The sequence below is a fragment of the Mustela lutreola genome, chromosome 1 (assembly GCF_030435805.1).
Source record: "Mustela lutreola isolate mMusLut2 chromosome 1, mMusLut2.pri, whole genome shotgun sequence".
Taxonomy (NCBI): Eukaryota; Metazoa; Chordata; class Mammalia; order Carnivora; family Mustelidae; genus Mustela; species Mustela lutreola.
The window spans coordinates 208,203,604-208,222,351 of NC_081290.1; the positions used below are offsets into that span (position 1 = coordinate 208,203,604).

The 18,748-nt window shown below is 33.6% G+C and overlaps 1 protein-coding gene across 1 annotated transcript in view; it reads right to left on the minus strand.

Moving 5' to 3' along the window:
• The window catches only part of CNTN5 (contactin 5), a 1,361,366-nt gene extending 1,344,548 nt beyond the window's left edge, over positions 1-16,818 (minus strand). Inside the window, exon 1 of the mRNA XM_059185809.1 lies at positions 16,572-16,818. The gene's annotated coding sequence lies outside the window, so the exon portion shown is untranslated. The remainder of the gene's footprint in view (positions 1-16,571) is intronic.
• Between the last annotated feature and the right edge of the window lie 1,930 nt (positions 16,819-18,748).

Genomic DNA, 18,748 nt, shown 5'->3' on the forward strand with positions numbered 1-18,748 from the left:
CAATTCCTTTCAGGTTTCAAGTATAATGAAAAAAATTTAAATTCACTCATATTTTTCTTGCCGTGGTTAATCATTTAAAAATACATAATGATGGCAATGTTTCGAGATATTAACACAATTTTCCTACATTGTCCCATTGATCATCAGAACATCAAGATAGCTTAGATAGTAATACTATAAACAATAGTATGTATACTGTGTATATATATATAGTACGTCCTTTCTCTCTCCATATGGGTGGGACAGAGAGAGAGACAGAGAAAGAGAGAGAGAAAGGGAGAGAGAGAACAGACAGGTTACTCTGGGTGTCACTCTGAATCAGTGTTAAAAATTCAGATCTTCAGGGTGCCTGGTTGTCTCAATGGGTTAAGCCACTGCCTTCAGCTCAGGTCATGATCTCAGGGTCCTGGGATCCAGTCCTGCAACAGCCTCTCTGCTCAGCAGGGAGCCTGCTTCCCTCTCTCTCTCTGCCTGCCTCTCTGACTACTTGTGATCTCTCTCTGCAAAATAAATAAATAAAATCTTTAAAAAAAAAAAGAAATTCAGATCTTTAGTAGTTTGAACCTAAATTTTAATATTTTCCTGCCTTTGAATATTTTAAAAATATTTTTATATTTTTTGAATCTTTGGATTTTTTTTCTTGCCTTTCTTCATTTTTTTATGGCTTAGAGAAGTTTGAGTAGAAAACATAAATGTTAATAATATTTAATATTACATTTTACATTAAAGAATTAAATGCTAACTATATTTTAGCTACTTTCTAAAATAGCATTCTCCCTATAGTCTATTTTCATTTATATTTAAATTTCTCAAGATCCATAGCTCCCTTTGGTGTCAAGCCCCACACCATTTAAGCTAGACTCTTTCCATTCTTCAACAAAGGTATGTCCTTGAAACCTGAATTATTTTTTCATTTACAGCAAATGACCATTCCTTAATTATAAAGCATTATACTTTTTTATTCTTTCGCTAAATACAACACATCTGATGTATGGATAGTATACTTTCTAATTATTCTAATATGATAGAGTTAGTACTCCATGAAATATAAGTTGTTGTTCTGAAAATTCAAGGCCTAGGAGGGCTCATTTCTTACTAAGTTTTGTGTTCTCACTGAATAAACAAGAAATGAGAAAGAGAGGTTTAGATTTGAGAAAACTAATTTAAGTTAAAACAAAGTTACGTTTCTTTTATTTTCTTTTTTTTTTTCCCCAAAGTTACATTTGTTTCTCTTCTTAGATTTGGTTCAGTTTTTCCCAAATTGCTCATTATTATTATGATCATATTATCTGGAAGGGCATTAATTAAATTTTGCAGTTTTATTTTTTTTTTTAATTTATAATAAGTTCTCAAATTGTGACTAAGGAAATGTTAATATTAAGTATTTCAGATTTTTGATAGCTCTTTTTTTTTTTTTTACCATAAAAGGCACCTCAATGCATATATAATATATCTATATATGGATCAGCCAAACCATTTAAATAATGGATATTGTAGGGAGCTTAGGTGGCTCAGTTGGTTAAGTGTCTGCCTTCGGCTCAGGTCATGATTCCAGAGTCCTGGAACTGACCCCCGCCTTGGGGTCCTCTGCTCTGTGGGGAGTCTCCTTCTCCCTCTCCCTCTTTTTCTCTCTCTCAAATAAATAAAATCTTTAAAACAAATAAATAAATAATGGATATCATGATACTTTGATCTATCTTTAGAGTGAACTTCATATATTGTTAATATTTAAAAATGTGTTTGTTCCATACAAATGTCAGATTTCCTTGCACATAGTAAATAGCAAAAATATCCAGGCTGAATTGAATAGTGCTCATTTTTTAATTTTTATTTTTATATGACCTCTTGATATTTTTTCTTTGAAGTTTTATAGCTTCAGGTTTTTAAAATTTAAACTGTGTGGAAAGAAGTCCAGGGGTGCTTGGATGGCTCAGTTAGTTAAGCATTTGCCTTTGGCTCAAGTCTCTGGGTCCTGGGATTGAGACCCACACTGGACTCCTTACTCAGTGGAGAGTTTGCCTCTTCCTCTCCTTCCACCCCTCCCCTGGCTGTGTGCACTCTCTCTCGTTCACTCTCTCTCAAATAAATAAAATCTTAAAAAAAAAAAAAAAAGAAGTGCAGTTAATCGCTAAACATAAAGCCTAAAATAATGACACCAAATATTTTCTAATATCAGGATTATGCTAATTAATCAGGCTGGTACAATATTCATTTTATATCTTATATAAGGTATATAATTATTTTCATGGTAAACTTTTGCTATAGAAATGTTTTTCAAGTCTAATTTCTTATGCCTTCAGTTTTTGAGTTTTCATAGTACTTGGAATTAAAAAATACACACACACACACACATATACACAAAATGGTTTTGGTTCTAGTTATCAAATGATATCTTCTTATTTTCTCTCAAAATTTACATATATTTGTCCTACTTAATCACCTTTCAACTTTTTCTTCAGTAATTTTCCCTGAATTGTACCTTGTTAATGGTAGCCCAGTGTTTCCAAATTTCCATTCTTCAGCTATTGAGCAAATACTTGTTGGCTTATTTTTCTTATCATTGATTTTATACCTTTTGAAACTATAAAACCAAATGCAGGCTGAATCCCACACCACAGTGACATCCTAAAAAATTCATTGCCTCTAATTGCTGAACAAATTACAGTGGGTACAGGAAATTTACTTGAGTTTTTTTCTTGATATTCTGAGATGCTACTTATTTTTTAACATAGAAATCTCTGCTTGGTTTTCATAGAAGTTTAAGGATGCCATGAAACATTCCTTTTAAATATTTGGTAGAGTACTGCTGATTTCTCCGGGCCCACTATTTCTTAGCACAAGGACCACAGAAGCTAATTTATCAATTGGTTTCTTTTCTGCTTTTGGATGCAGTGCTCTGCAGCAAGTGTACACATTAACTTATCCTTTCTCTTATTGGGTAACTGCTCACCATTCTGTAAAATCTCAGAGATGAGAAGATAACTTTACTTGTGCACCTTGGAATTTTTGTGATTCTAGTTAGTGTTTTTGTCTTTGACAGCTGCAAATTCTCTTTTTCCCTAATTTCAAAAAGAATTCTTGGTCTTCCATTTGATTTTTACTTTCAGTGTTTTCTACTGAGGCAGAAAGAATACGATGAACAGCAGCTTGGCTTTTCTGAGTTTATCTAGTCATGAAAAAAATTAGAATGTGAAGCCTTTATGCAGTTCAATAGCATTTCTTATTGGTGACACAGACTTCTTGTTTGGAAGAAACTGGTCCAAAGAATGTTATTTTAGGATAAAGAAGAAAGAAGCACAAGGCATAAATACAGTTAAATATAGTTAATGAGATGAAAAGCTTGTAAATGCCTTTAGCTTTTGGGGATTGAATGCTTTAGGATTTTCCTTCTTTTCTTTTATTCTCCTAAAATATATTTACTACTCTTTTTTATTGCCAGTGTTTTAATGAACTTATGACATTGAGTTTATGAGCTCAATTATTAATCTGATTATCAAAATACACACCAGAATAGGAAAAAAAACATTATTTTTAAACTATTTTTTTAAGAACATGGTAATTATACTTTATTTTATTTTTTTAAGTTTTTTTTAAAATTCCAGTTAGTTAACATACAGTGTAATACCAGTTTCAGGTGTACAATATAGTGACTTAACACTTCCATACATTACCCAGTGCTGATCACAAGTGCACCCTTTAATCTCCATCACCCTTTACCCATTTCCCCACTCACCTCCCCTCTGATAACCATCAGTATGTTTTCTGTAGTTAAGAGTCTGTTTCTTGGTTTGCCTCTTGCCTCTCTTTCTTTCTCTCTCTCTCTCTCTCGTCTTTGTTCATTTGTTTTGTTTCTCAAATTCTACATTATGCTTTATTTTAAACTAGGTACCAAAAAAAATTATTTAAGAACATTTAAAAAACTATATATTGAAAAGATACAAGAAATGTCTTTTCAGCTTTAAGTTAATTATTTATTCTTTTGTTTCAGATTTTATTAATTGATGGAGAAAGAGAGAACACAAGCAGGGGGAAGGGAGTGGGAGAGAGAGAAGCAGGCTCCTCTCTTAGCAGAGAGCACATTGCAGGGCTTTATCCTGGGCCCAGGCAAAATAACCTAAGCCAAAGGCAGACACTTAACTGACTGAGCCACCCAGGAACCCCTAATTATTGATTTCTCTTTTTTAAAGGTTTTTTTTTTTTTTTTTTAATTTATTTATTTGACAGAGAGATCAGAAGTAGGCAGGCAGAGAGAGGGAAGCAGGCTCCCTACACCAGCAGAGAGCCCAATGTGGGGCTCAATCCCAGGACCCTGGAATCATGACCTGAGCTGAAGGCAGAGGCTTAACCCACTGAGCTACCCAGGCACCCCTAATAATTTATTCTTATACTAACTTTGATATCTTGTTAGAAGTCTATGACATTTTAGCTAGTTATTAATTTGTTCAATTGAAATGGAATTTTATATGATAACTAGAACTAAGAATTAAGTTTACAATTTATTTTAATTATAGCTGGGTCATTTTACTTAGCGCTACTTGTGATTTGATTCAATGGTGAAATTCAAACATAGTGTATGGTATATCACCATTCATCATAAAATATTCCTTTTCATTATAAATCATCTTATAATTAGCTGTAAAACAATTTTAAAAAGTCTATAGTTGTTATTCTAGTGACAGATGCCCTGAACCAGTGCTGGGTAAGATTTAGAAGGTTCATTTGAGTATGAGAAGTTTAATTTATACAGAATTTTTTCTTTGCTTGAAGCCTTTTCTGCTTTACCCAAGTAGAACTGTTTTCTCTTTTTCATACCCCCACTTATCTGTTGCATGCAGTGGAGGGGAAATAAAATGTTGTTATTTATATAAATATCTCTCACTTTTCACAATGTGCATTTTATTTCCTAGAAAATTGAACAATGACTCAAAGCATTTTTAATTGACTTCTTGTTGATATTTGTTTCTAGGTTTCAGTTAGAATGTCAAGGGAATAATAAAAAAATGAACTCAATGGAGTTAAGTTGGGGATAAGTAGTAATATAAGATTAAGAAATATTTTATAAACATAAGATACTGTTCAAAATATGGAGAGTTAGACATTCTAAAAACACTGTTGGTGGGAGTGCTAACGAGAACCAACCCTGTGGAGAGCAATTTGACAGTAAAACCAAAATTTTAAAAGCACATTCTCAGTGACTTGGCAATTTTACTTCTAGATCTACTTTTACTCATATAAAAATACATATATAAGAATTTTTATTTCACATTTTACTTTACATATAAAAATTGATTGATAATTTTAAGATAATTATTTATATCTTTACCATGAAATAGTCCACAGATTTCAAAAAACATTTTTTAAAAGATTTTATTTATTTATTTGACAGAGAGAGAAAGCACAAGAAAGGGGAGTGGCAGGTAGGGGGAGTGGCAGGCAGGGGGAGAGGGAGAAGCAGGTTCTCCTCCAAGCAGGGAGAAGGATGCGGGACTTTATCCCAGGACCCTGGGACCATGACCTGAGCCCAAGGCAGACACTTAATCAACTGAGCCACCCAGGTGCCCTTACAGTCTTCAAAAATTATATATATACCTTCTGAATTGTTATGTAGACACCCAAAATTATTTTAAGAAAAAAAAAGTAAAGATACAACATTTTCTAGAAGGATGCATGTACCAAAGCCTGTTGAAGGGTAGAAGTAGAAGAAACTTCAGGGCAGAGATTCAGCCTTCTTTATATTATTTATACTGTTCATTGTCAATTCAATGTTAGGATAAAACAAAGAGATGATGACAACAGTATTCATTTGATTAAGATTCTGACTTGTGCTAACTGCTTTGTGGTTATCAGGCTGACAAAATCCCAACAGAGCAAATCATTTGAAATCTCACCAAAAGTATCTCAGAATTATATTAAAAGTCAATCTTAGCATTCCATTCTTTATCAATGAATGGTTGGGGAAAAAAGTTATAATTTTCTTTTGTTATTGGAAAGTAATACCTCTAAAAAATGCTTCTTTAGATTACTCCTTCAAACGATGTATTATTTACCTAGGAGAAAAGCTAGACAAGAAGATATATTTATTTGTTATTTGAGTTTTCCTTTTCTTCATGAGAAAACATGAGTTACCCTAATATGTTTGAAATTAAAGGCTAAAGAAACTAAGAGTAATTTCTTCCTATAAAAAATAAATTGAACTCAGACCATTTACCTAAACATTAACTAAAGACAAACATTTAGCCAAATAAAGATCACATTTAGAAAAGGTAGCTAATTTGAAAATAAATCAAGACAATTGTCTTAACTTTAAAACATCTACTGAAGTTTTCATATGTAGGAAACATTTGATTATGCAGAATACCTAAAGAAGAAAAGTAATGAGAATGAGAACACTGTCATTTCTTTCTCCTAAATTAATACTTATGAGAGCAACTATATATTTTTGAATAAATGGCATTTCAATATGCAATCTGGCAAAATCAACTCTGCATTTATATCTAAAGCCTTATCTTATAAGACAAACACATGCAGGAAAGATAAAAAGACACCTTTGCTTCAGGTGAAATAGCAACTCTGGTCATTTTATTTTTTTAAGTATTTCATGTTATGAATACTTATTTAACCACTTCCTCATAGAACAGTGTAAAATTCCTTTCTACCAGCTCCCTCTCCTGTCAGCTTTGTGGCTTTCTCCACCTTCCTTTATTCCTCAATAACCAGTATAGTCTTATACACTTTTTTTGAAAGATTATTTTTCTTGTGAGTTTTGTTTCTTCCATTTTTTTTTTACTGTGTTAAATTTTCTGCAATCATAAAATAACTGGTAAATATTTGAGGAAGATTTTGATTGATTGTACATGTACAAAGCATCAATATATATATAAATTTGCATATAATTCACCATATTAATCATAAAATGTGCTTACTTAATAACTTTATTGCCATACTAGACAAGCCAAAATATTATATCTAAACATTACTTGTAGGAAAAAAATCCGTAAAATGTTTGCAAACTGAAATGAAATCTTTTTATGTTTCCTGTAAAATCTATTGACAATTTTCAATTTAAAAGATTATAGTTTAAAAAAAAAAAAAAAAAAGATTATAGTTTTTATTTGTTCTGATGAGTTTGTGTTAGATATAATATTTGCAGCATGAGCCACTTTCATAAAATTATTTTTTAAGTAACAAAACATGCAATAAACATGAAAGAAGAAAATAATCAGAGGAACTTACTATTTTCAAATGAATATATCTATAGCATTTTGCAATCACATGGTACTCAAAAAGAATAGCTGAACATCTCTTCTCCTACCAAAATATAATCGGTGCTCTAAATAATTCTGTACAAGGACATTAGAGACTTCCTTTGTCAGACAAAGCAAAACACAATATAATAAAAAGGCCCAAAACAGGAAATCTCTTTAAATATGTGTAAATGAAATAAGACCATGAAAAGATAAGAAACATTTCATTATCATTAAATTTACAAGCTTGTGCTAATAAAATAAGTGATTTTCCTTATATTTGGAAAACTGGACTGATTGTACTTATATGTATTTATACAAGATTCAAATGACTTTTGTCTCTGTGTATTTCTTGAACCTAAGCACTAAAAAAAAAAAAAGTAAGCAAACATACCTAAATATATGAAGGAAATGATTTCGATTCTTAAATCCACACAGTTTAATTTCCTTCTTACAAACAACAACAACAACAACAACAACAACAACAAAAACCCTGTAAAATAGTAATTAATATCATTATTTTACAAAGAAAGAAGCAGAAGCTTGGAAAGGTTCTTGGATTTCTCTGGGAAACACTGGGAAGCTGTTGAATGAGAATGAAATCTGAGTAGTAGTAACAAATCCAGGCTCTTTCCAAGGCCTCTCCAGATATTTTGAATGGGATCTCTTTTCTCATTATCTCTGTTTGGTGGAATGTATCCTAGACTTAACTGTCAATGCCAACAATTCTGTTTCTTTCCATTTTATTCCCTTATCAAAATCTCACAACACACAAGATCATTGAATTACTGTGGATTAACTCCCCATCACAGAGACAATCCTTTATGTTTATTGATTTTAACTCTCTTGCTTAAGAGATTAATAAACTGAGGAATTGACTTTCCCAAGTCACAGGGGCAAAACTGGGGCTGAACCTCATTTTAAATGCTATCTAATCTTGAAATGAACTAATTATCATCATGGTTTTGATAGATCCCAATTCTTCATGTGTCTCTCAGAATCTTTTACATCTCATTTGATATATTTTAACTTCTCTCTTTGCATTAGAAAGATTTTTCTTTTTTTAAAATATTTTTATTTAGGGCGCCTGGGTGGCTCAGTGGGTTAAGCCACTGCCTTCGGCTCAGGTCATGATGCCAGGGTCCTGGGACTGAGTCCCGCATCTGGCTCTCTGCTCAGTGGGGAGCCTGCTTCCCTCTCTCTCTCTGCCTGCCTCTCCGTCTACTTGTGATCTCTCTCTGTCAAATAAATAAATAAAATCTTTAAAAAAAAGATTTTATTTAATTTGACAGAGAGAGATCACAAGTAGGTAGAGAGGCAGATGCAGGGAAGGGAAGCAGGCTCCCCGCTGAGCAGACAGCCCCATGTGGGGCTCAATCCCAGGACCCTGGGACCATGACCTAAGCTGAAGGCAGAGGCTTTAACCCACTGAGCCACCCAGGTGTCCCTAGAAAGTTTTTTCTTTACCTCAATTTATTTTCCTGCTTCCTTCTATACATCTGTCTCACTTCTGCTTCTCTTCCCACCAACTGAAAAGGGTCTTTGCCAATTCATAATTGAAACTTCCTTCAAGTCTTAGTACTTCTCACTTTGTCTGGGGGAATCAGTTTAATCCATCCCTAAAATGACTATTTTTGTTCCTCCAATGTCTTCAGAATGTTTGATCAATATCAATAATTATGGATACCAGTACATTTTCTTAAGTTTCTTATCAAGTTGTTTTAGGACTGACAATTTTCCACCTCTTCGTTGTCTGAGATGAAACCTCTTACTTCCTTTGGATTGCCAGAAATAAGTGGCACTGTGTACACTAATTTTGTAAGGAATGCTCTTCTAAGTAAATTACTTTAATAAAAAATAAGATACACAAAATAATCTTTCAATGCCCACAATCTATACATTTCAGTGTTGCTTTTCACAATCAGGACAGCATTGTGCCTCATATAAAAATAGAATATTTTGGTAGACAGCTAACTTAAATCTTATATCTTACAATGCATACTGGAGTGAAAACAAATTTTCTTCCCAAACTTATGTTGTTGTTGTTTCTAACACTGCCATTTTTGTCATTGAAAATTGTGTTGTTTTTCTTACATATTAATATTATCAAAACTGCATGACATTAATTATCTTAATTTTGCATGTAAAGGAAGGTTAAGGAACTCTTCCAAGATTAAACAGCTAACAAGTTGTGGAACCATGACTGAACCCTACAATTCAAATACCAAATCCCCTAATGAATACTGTTGCTCCTATATTAGATATTTTGTTATAATGATCAAAATAGTGTTTAAAAACATGTTTTCTACTGCTCTGGTGCTACTAATATTACTATTACTATCAGAAGGGGCTGTGTAAGTAAAGCAGCATTAGCTTTGCAGTTAATCCAACCCCATAAGATAAGCTTTACAGCACCATTAATATTCTATACTTAATAACTGAAAGAAATCAAGCTAATTTATAACCACATATAAGAAAGGTATCTTTTCAAAGCATTGAAGCAAACCACCTTCATTTTACCTCAGATTCAACTGTATCATCAGAGACGAGATCTTTCTAAGATACTAAAGTTAGCACTATAATGAGATGTAGAAAAACACAGCATTCATTTAAAGTGGTTAGGTGAGTCTTGGAATCAAAGTTACTTCAAAATAACTTAGGCAGTAGGAAGTAAATGCAGCAATTAAAGAACCAAGGCTAGCATGAAATACTCCAACCTGGAAAGACTCAGTAGGAGAAAACTAACAGCAGTCTCCAAAAGAACATTTTGAACATTTGCATCTTAGCTTTATATAACTTTATCACTGCACATTTCACATTGAATTACATTCACTCTATGTGCTTATTTCCTCCACCAGCTCATAAACTATTTATCCCCCTTTATATTCTTACTTAACTACAACTGCACACACTAGACCTTTTGAGTGCATGAAGTAATGTAGACATGGCTTTAAATGTGAAGAAATGACTTTTTATTAATGCAACTTTTTGAGGTATATACTAACAAGACCACCTTAAAAAAAAAGGGAAACAAACAAGTGCGGTCCAAACTTTTTTAAACACAGTTAATAAGGTAAATATTCATAAAATAAATTCTAGATCAATTAATTTAAATCTTAAGTAACCAGTCTTTCTTACTAAGGTTATTATTTTATGAAAATACTGGAGAAGTCAAAGTAAGGTGAAGGTAAGTAAATACCAAAAGTAAAAATTTAAAGAATATTAAGGACCACTTATTTATTGGACTTTGAGAATATATTTTACATTTTCTACTAGTTATTTGCAAATTCTGGATATATGCATAGGGTAAAAAAATTCAGATTAGACATTAATCGTTTTAGCCACAGTCTTTTACGACGTCTTTACTATACTTGTCACCATTAAATATTCAGTATTTGAAGGAAATGAGAGTCTTAAAATATAAAGTCAGCCCATATGGACACACACACAAATTCTCATGTCATATGTAACAATGAAAGGTTTGAGAGATAATGATGTACTAGAAACCCAGCACTGTATAACTGCCTTTCCACTTGAACTGCACTATGCTCATTCCATAGTCTATGTTCAGTTCTACCAGATAATTTTTTTAGCTCATGGTCTATATATCTCAATATTGCTTTCCACAATTAGGTCAGCATTGTGCTTCATACAAAAATAGAATATATTTGTAGACAGACAATTTAAAGCTTATATCTTATAATACATGTTGGAGTGGAAACTAATTTTCTTCCCAGACTTAATTCTTTAAATAATTATATTGCATTATTAAAATTAAACAATAGATGAACTTTGGTTCAGATATAATGATAGACTAAATACTATTACAGACTCAAGTTTGTTCTGTATTAACTTCCTTTAGTATTATAACAGTAAAACTAGAGATTTTATACAAGTTGATATTTGAATTCTAAAACTCATAAGAATACTTCCAATTCCTAGAGACTCATGTCCTGTTTCTCATTTTATTAAATTCTCCCAAATCATTACTATCTTAAGGAAGCCCACAATTTAAATTTTAACACATTTGCCAATACCCAGGAACATTTACTCACTCTGACTTCTCACTTTCTATTTCATTTTAGTGTCCCATTAAACATGTAATACTGAAAAAAGAAAAACAAACACCCCCCACCCCCACCAAAACTGCCAATCAAGGAGAAGAAAGTATTAACCACCAACATCAACAATATGGACAGTCTTTTATAGGTATGTAGTGGAAAAATAATTATATTTCTTTTCTTACTTAAGTTCCTGGATTTCTTAACTGAAACTGTTGAAAATCTCCTATTTAACTGTTGAGTGCACACTATGTTCATCGTGAAGAAGTTTATATCCAGCAATTACATTGTCTGGATATTCAGTTCTTGGTTAAGAGAATATGAGTATAGCTATTTCCTATGAGTTAACATATTTCAATTTTAAATTTTCTAATTCTAAAAGACACTGTTTTACAGGTCACCAATAGCAACAAGGAAATTATAAATATGATGTCCTAATCCTGATTTGATAGATATAAAAATAATAAGACTTATAAACTATAAAAAGCTCTGACTCAGAAATTCAAAAGAAGAGTTATAGTTCTAATTCTATTTTTTTGCATTAAAAGTAATGTTGAACAGGTCATTTCACGTCTTTATATCTCTGTTTATTACTCTTTGTGATAATATGTGAAAATACAAACTCTGTATGGCTCCTTCCAACACTAAATCATATTATTCTGTCACTTTTTCCTAGGTGTCCTGATAATTTATATCATCAGTAACTCATGAGATCTGTGGTTATTTTTAATGAGATGGTTATTTTAGGATTAGAAACTAATTCACTAGCTCACATATTGCTATTAGAATACCAGTATTGAAAGACAAAGAGTATTAAATTGAATTATGAAGTTTAAAGTTTTAATTCAATTACAAATGGTATGGCTTATGAAGTTCCTATCACAAAATATACTCAAAATTAGAAAAAAACGAATGATCACTAACAAATTGTTTTATTAATTTTTGAATACAAGAGATGAGATTATTCTATATCTTTTGGTAAAGAATATGAAGAGGAAAGCTTCAACCTAACACAAGAAGGCAAAACACAGAATCTAACAAGATTCAATATAAGAGATTTTTTAATAATTTCAGAAATATTTGAGGGACTTTAATTTTTATAGGTGCACAGGCAACAGTTTCATATTAATGATCATGAAATACAAATTACATAAAAATTTATTTCTAGAAAACAAGGTCTTTTTAAAATTCCTACTGTCACTCACCTGTGTCTTCCAATTAGTATTCATCTTAATCACCAAGGATTTAATCTAATTTTGTCATTTCTGAGACTATAAAATACAATAGTATCTCAGCAAAGATAACATAATTGAAAAGTGAATACTTATAAAAAGTTGAAGTGGGAGACCCTGAGAGAATGAAAATTATATTTGTGTTTTGTTTATATTATATTTGGCTTAGCTTCAGAAAATTTTTTATTACTTATAAATAAGAAATTAAATATATAAGGAAATAAAGATGAAATTTTATATACTTACAAGTAAATTTTTCATCCAATAAATACACATTTTCTACTAGTTTTCTTATAAATACAAACTCCTAAAACTAGTGAAATCTTTTTGAAAATGCATAAAAAATGAATTCTGGAACACTGAAAAGAAATAAAATAAAACAAAAAAAATATGTTTATCGCTCCAAACACATTAAAACTATAATTATCCTGTGATAGTATTTCTCTTAGTAAGAAGCCCTTAGTTTTTAGGTTCATAATGAATGTTTCTGCCAATATTATGATAGGAAGAAAATTTTAATACACCCTTCATCACCTAAGTGATCAACATAATTTTTCTTCCTAAGCTCCCTATTCTATAGTTACTACAGGATCACAATGGGAGATGAAATCATCTTTTGAGCATTTAACAGCTATAAAAATGATAAGCACCAGATTCCTCCCCCAGCCCCATAAAATGTTTATGTATATAATTATACTTTTCCTGTTGATGGTTGCAAAAGAGAGTTTTTGATCACTCATAAATAAAATACTTTCATTTCCCTCCTTGCCCAGATATACAATTAATAATTTTGGATAAAGTTTAGAATAGTTACTTTAACCCTTAAGCATATCCATATTTTAGAGTCCAAACCATAAAGGTATACCTGCAGGAAAGCTCATAAAACTACATTAATACTTTATTTCCTATCAGGATCTAACATTATACATTTGAATATCAAAAAAATTATAAAAGGAGAAATTAATTGGGCATAGGTAGGGAGATGGGACATAGTTCATCATAGTTTTTAATCCTAAATATTATATTAAGGAGTTCTATATAGTTAATTACTTTTTAAAATGTATCGTTCTCTAATGCAGAATTATTGATTACAAATGCTCAGAAAATAGACCTCTGCAAAGATTTTACTGCTTTGAGCTTCCGATCAGCCTCTTTCCTGTTATAAAGTGCTAAGAAGTTCATATGACATATAAGCACAGACTTAAAACACTGATCAAAGAAGTATCTTGCTAGAAATACACACCTCTTTTATTTTATGTTTGTATCTTCAGTAATAAAAAAGGGATAAATAAATCTGAGATCTTGAAGTCAGAGTTTTAAGACACCGAATTATATAAGTATATGACTTGTTGAAATTAAGATAAATTGCCAATCTCTTAGTAAAATTTTAAGAAAACATGTATTTAAAAAAAAACAGACAATTCACAGACTCTATAGTTAATCAAAATATGTGTCGTAGGATGGAATCAGCAAAGCACATTTTAAATATCTTGGCCTCATAAAATCCTAAATTAATTTTTGATGAATGGGGATCACTAAGTGCTGCTATAAAACTTGTTTTAGTCAATGGAACTTAAATGTCAGATCATCTTTATACTATTATAGCCATCTAGACAAATTTCTTTTTCTTTTCTTTCTTTCTTTCTTTTTTTTTAATTCACAAAAATACACCTTTTGTTTTCTCTAGAAGTAAGACAAACTCCAAAATGACTTGGCCAGCATAGCATCCCCTTACTTTCTTCATCTGGAGAGCCCTCTACCCTTTACTGACACCCTCTGGTCCTTATCACTAAATCAGTTTTGAGAGTAAACCACACTCTAACCTCTAACCTAAAGGAGGTAAAGGTTTTCTAAACTGTTAAATAAAAAATAAATTTAAAGGAGTAGCTATTAGTCATTTTAATAAACATTTTAATGAACAGTTTTACTTAATCAGGCCCATAAAATTGAAGTAAACGTGTACAAACAACTAATTTTTAAATCATTTTATTAAATAAACAGCCTATGTGTGGGCTCACATTTGATTTTAGTTAATCTTGCTAACCTAATAAAGATTTCAAACCACCTCATATTTGAAGGATTGCTTTGGTAGGGAAACACTGAGGTATTTCAGCGATCCATGTAAAAAATTCCACAACTGTACTTTCCCAGATCTATTTACAAATGTACTATGGTGTAATATGTGCCTCAGAATTTATAGACAAGGTCTGACATTTAGTTAATCTATCAGGGTAAATATTCTTTTTTCTAACTTTGAGAATTCTAACTTTCCTTCAATTGTGTATGAAATCAAAGAAAAAATTAAAATTAGCAGTTTTTCTCAGTTCTTAGTTTTCAGAAGTGTTAAACTTTAGAACAATTTAAAGTCTCCACTAACTCCAGCAAAAACAAAAACAAAAACAAAACTTATATTTTAATAAACATTTCACCGATTTTCAAATATTTGTGTATTTCAAATATGCTTTAATATCATCTCACCACATTCCACTTATTTTTTTCCAAATTCTGTTTCATTTTTTTATGTCACACTTCCTTTATTTCACTTTTTTGTATTTTGTGTTTTGTTTCCCTCACTAGACTCAGTTGGTCTTTGTATGTAATATCTTTATTTTTTAACCATTTGCTTTGTCACTTATTCTTACATAGTCAAACTGTTTTGGAGGTTCCCCCCCCCAGTTGAGTCATAGGAAACAAACCCTGTCAAGTTTGAGATTCAATATGATTCACATAGAACTTATTATAATTTGAATATGAAGTAGGAAAAATGCAAAGAAATATTCATAAGTTGCTTAAAATTGATTATAGGCCCTTGGGGAAAAAAAAAATAATGACCTAGCTATTACTAATTCTTTTATATTTAGGGTCACAACATTAATCATGATGAATTCCTTCGAGCTTGCTATGACAGTCACAAGTATTTCTGTAGCTCTGCTACAGTTCAATAGTAGTTATACCTTCATTAATTTTTAAATTTGACCTACTATTTATTTATCTACATTTTTTTAATGCTAGTGTCCTCCTACTCCTTTCATCCTTATTTCCACAGTTAAAGTTAAGAATCAAGGTGGAAGTGTACTATCTCTAAATTATTCTATCTTTTCAATTAGAAAAAAAAATACAGATGGATTGAATATAGGTATGGCATTTCACATACAACAGTTTGAAAGTTTTTGCTTCCAAATCTGCATTTAAATTACCACAATGTATTGTATTTTTCATGCTAAAGAGATTATAAGAGTTTAAAATAAAATAATTCAAAAATATTTAGTGGGTTCTTGTTTTTCCAAAATAAAGTTAAACAATTAAAACATTTTGAGATTGTCAGAGTAATTCTCAGCTTTCTGTACACTATATTCATATTTATGCAAATTAATATTCTCTTCCACTTTTCAACAAACACCTCAATAAGGATGTCTAAACATATTTTTATATTCTTTAAAAAAATCTATCACATTCCTACACAACATTTAGAAAACACCACAGCATAACCCAAGGTACGGTTTTTCTTTGGTCTCTGGAACTTTATAGAACTCCACTTATAGAGCATCCCTCCTGAATTTTAACAAGTTATTGCACTGCCAGATGCCCAGTTATTGGGCTCTCTTCTCACAAATATATTGCTCAATCAAAAGACAAACATTCAGTGTCTGTGAACCACATTCCATTCTCTGAGCGTTTGGTCTCTTGTAGAAAAATTCTTACCCTCACCTGGCATTTATTTCCTTGCCATTTACTTGTAGGAATTGTTTACTCTTATTTTGGATGGCATTATGAGATGAACAAATAGGTTATAGTTACTCTTGCTTTAACTTTTCCCACATAAAATTCCAGCAGAGGGGGGAAAAAAAATACATGTTAAAATTTAAAAAAAAAAAAAAAAAAAAAAGCTTTTCTTTACAGTTTTTAAATTCTGGCAACATGGCAAGAAAAAAATGGCTTTGCAGAAGCGAGTGTGTCAAAAATTGTAAGTGCCTGGGAGACGAAGTGCACAATCACAGACAGCAGTCACTGGCAAAGCAGTGCCAGCCACTTACCAATGAGATGCCAGACTCCCCTGTCCTTCCTCTGTGACTCTCAATTCCTGTCTCCCATCCTCCTGCCCGTCAGCACAGTTCAGATAGAGCAATTCCTTGAGCCCTACCCAGCCTGTGGCGGAAGAGAATTGCGGAGTTTTTAATCATTCAGAGGGAATCCTCCGGCTTGCCCTGCTTCTCCCTGAAGAGGGGACCCAGGTAACTCATCCTTTCCGCCCTGAGCTTTAATGGCACTTTGGCTGCCGCCTCCTCGCACTTACGCGCCCCCACTCCGTAGTTGGTTATATTGGGAAGTAGGTGCGGCGCCTCCCCAGGCTGGTGCGTTCGGGGCTCGAGTGTTTTCCTCCAATGCGTCCGCGCGCCCCGCGCCCCGCGCCTCTGACTGGCTGTGTCCTTCCCCGAGCGGTCCCTCGCCCCTCCCCGCCCGCCCGCGCTGTCGCTGTCGCTGTCGCCCGCGCCCTGCGCCTCACTGCCTCTCGCTGAAAAGGTTCATTGAGCATGTCCCCGGGCTGAAAGGTCTGTTGGCCTCCAGAAAGGTTTTCTAGGCTCCTGTCCTCGTCTCTGCAGTCCACCGGTATTTCCCTTCTGGCCCCAGTGCGGAGGCTTCCCCTCCCCCCTGCTTTTCCGCTCGGCGACCTTTCGGGATGGAGCCCGCGTAGGCTACCGAGCAGAGGTGTTGGCGGGGAACGGCGCGGGAGCGAGAGCTCGGACCGGAGTCCGGCCCCAGCGGGCCCGCAGCCGCGGGTCTTCCTCCGGATTCCGACCCCGGCCGGCGCTCGGAGCCCGGGCGGCCGGGCGGCCGGTGCGTTCCCGGAGCGTGGCTGGCGGTGGACTTGTCACTTTGGAGACTCTCCCTACGTCCTGGCTGGGAAGCACTCCTCTTTGTTCATACACTTGGAGTTTTATCTAAGGACGATCAGGCTCTTGGGCTGTTTTTATGCCTCCTTGACCCCCGTGTCAGTCCTGAGCAAGCTAAGGCAGGAGTCCCCTAGCTCTCAGACAGCAGCCCCTGTTTCTGAAATGTTTTATCACCATGGATTTAAGTGGAAAAATAACACAGGTAGTAAATCCACAGTGTGGCAGCTTTAGTGCTATTGTTCTGCGAGCCCTCCCCTCGACTTTTCCTCCCTCAGTCTCGGAGTCATTCTCAAATTCTCTCGCTTCCTTTGGGGTTGAGTGTTTGTTACAAAAAGGATACTACATTTCCAGGGCAGTGGATTTCCATAGATAGCGCGACTAGCCCCTGTATTGGATGGAAAAGAAATCCCCCACATGGCTTCCTGTTTCTGCACGTCTATGTACGAGACTGTGCGGGAGCCTCAGGTCACACCCCGTGTCGGTCGGTGTCTGGTTTTCATGTGTGTTTGAGTCCAGCCTGACCCTGCACTGAGGCGACTGGGGTCTGACGGGCTCTAATTGGCAAGGAGAGTACAGTGCCATGCAGCCTGTAGCTCGAAGCCTTCCTCCCACTAGGTCTGTGTAGTTTCTCTTGCTTTCCTGGTAATTAAAATTAGTCTTTTTCCTGTTTCTTGGCTTCTCATTCATCCACACATGTATGCACACCCAGTCTCTGCTTTTAATGGCCACCCTCAGGAGCTAGGCTGATTTCTTGTTCCATAGCAAAGGCAGATTTGTGTGTTCACATTTAATGCTTCTCTATTCTTCCACACTTTTTATTTTCTTTTTCCTGCTTTCCAGTAATTAGGTTATTTTCTTTATGTGTTAACTGAGGGATTGTTGCTGAGATTTGACTTCTCTGGGTTTTTTCTCTGCTTCACTAGCTCCACTCCTGTGTTAGGCTGTTGGCTCACAGAGAGAATCACCAGGACTTTTATAACCTCTTTAAATATACCACAAAACAGATTCAAAGTCTAAGAGCTTAAAGCATTTTTTTAAATTGTGCAATGAGGTTTTTGCCTTTAAATGTTTGTTATAATTGAGCACATTCAGCCTTAAAAGATAAGAGAAGACGAGCCTGCTTATAGTTTCTTTACTTCCTCAATACCTTTATATTGTAAGTGATTTGATAATTTTGGCATTTGTATCATTACCTCATATAATTCATATATTTTCTTTCAACTATCATTTCAGAAAAGATTTAAGCTGGCTTGTTAAAATTTTTAAAAGTTAATGAAAAATGCAGGTTAGTCAAATCAAGACATAGGATAAAATGATAG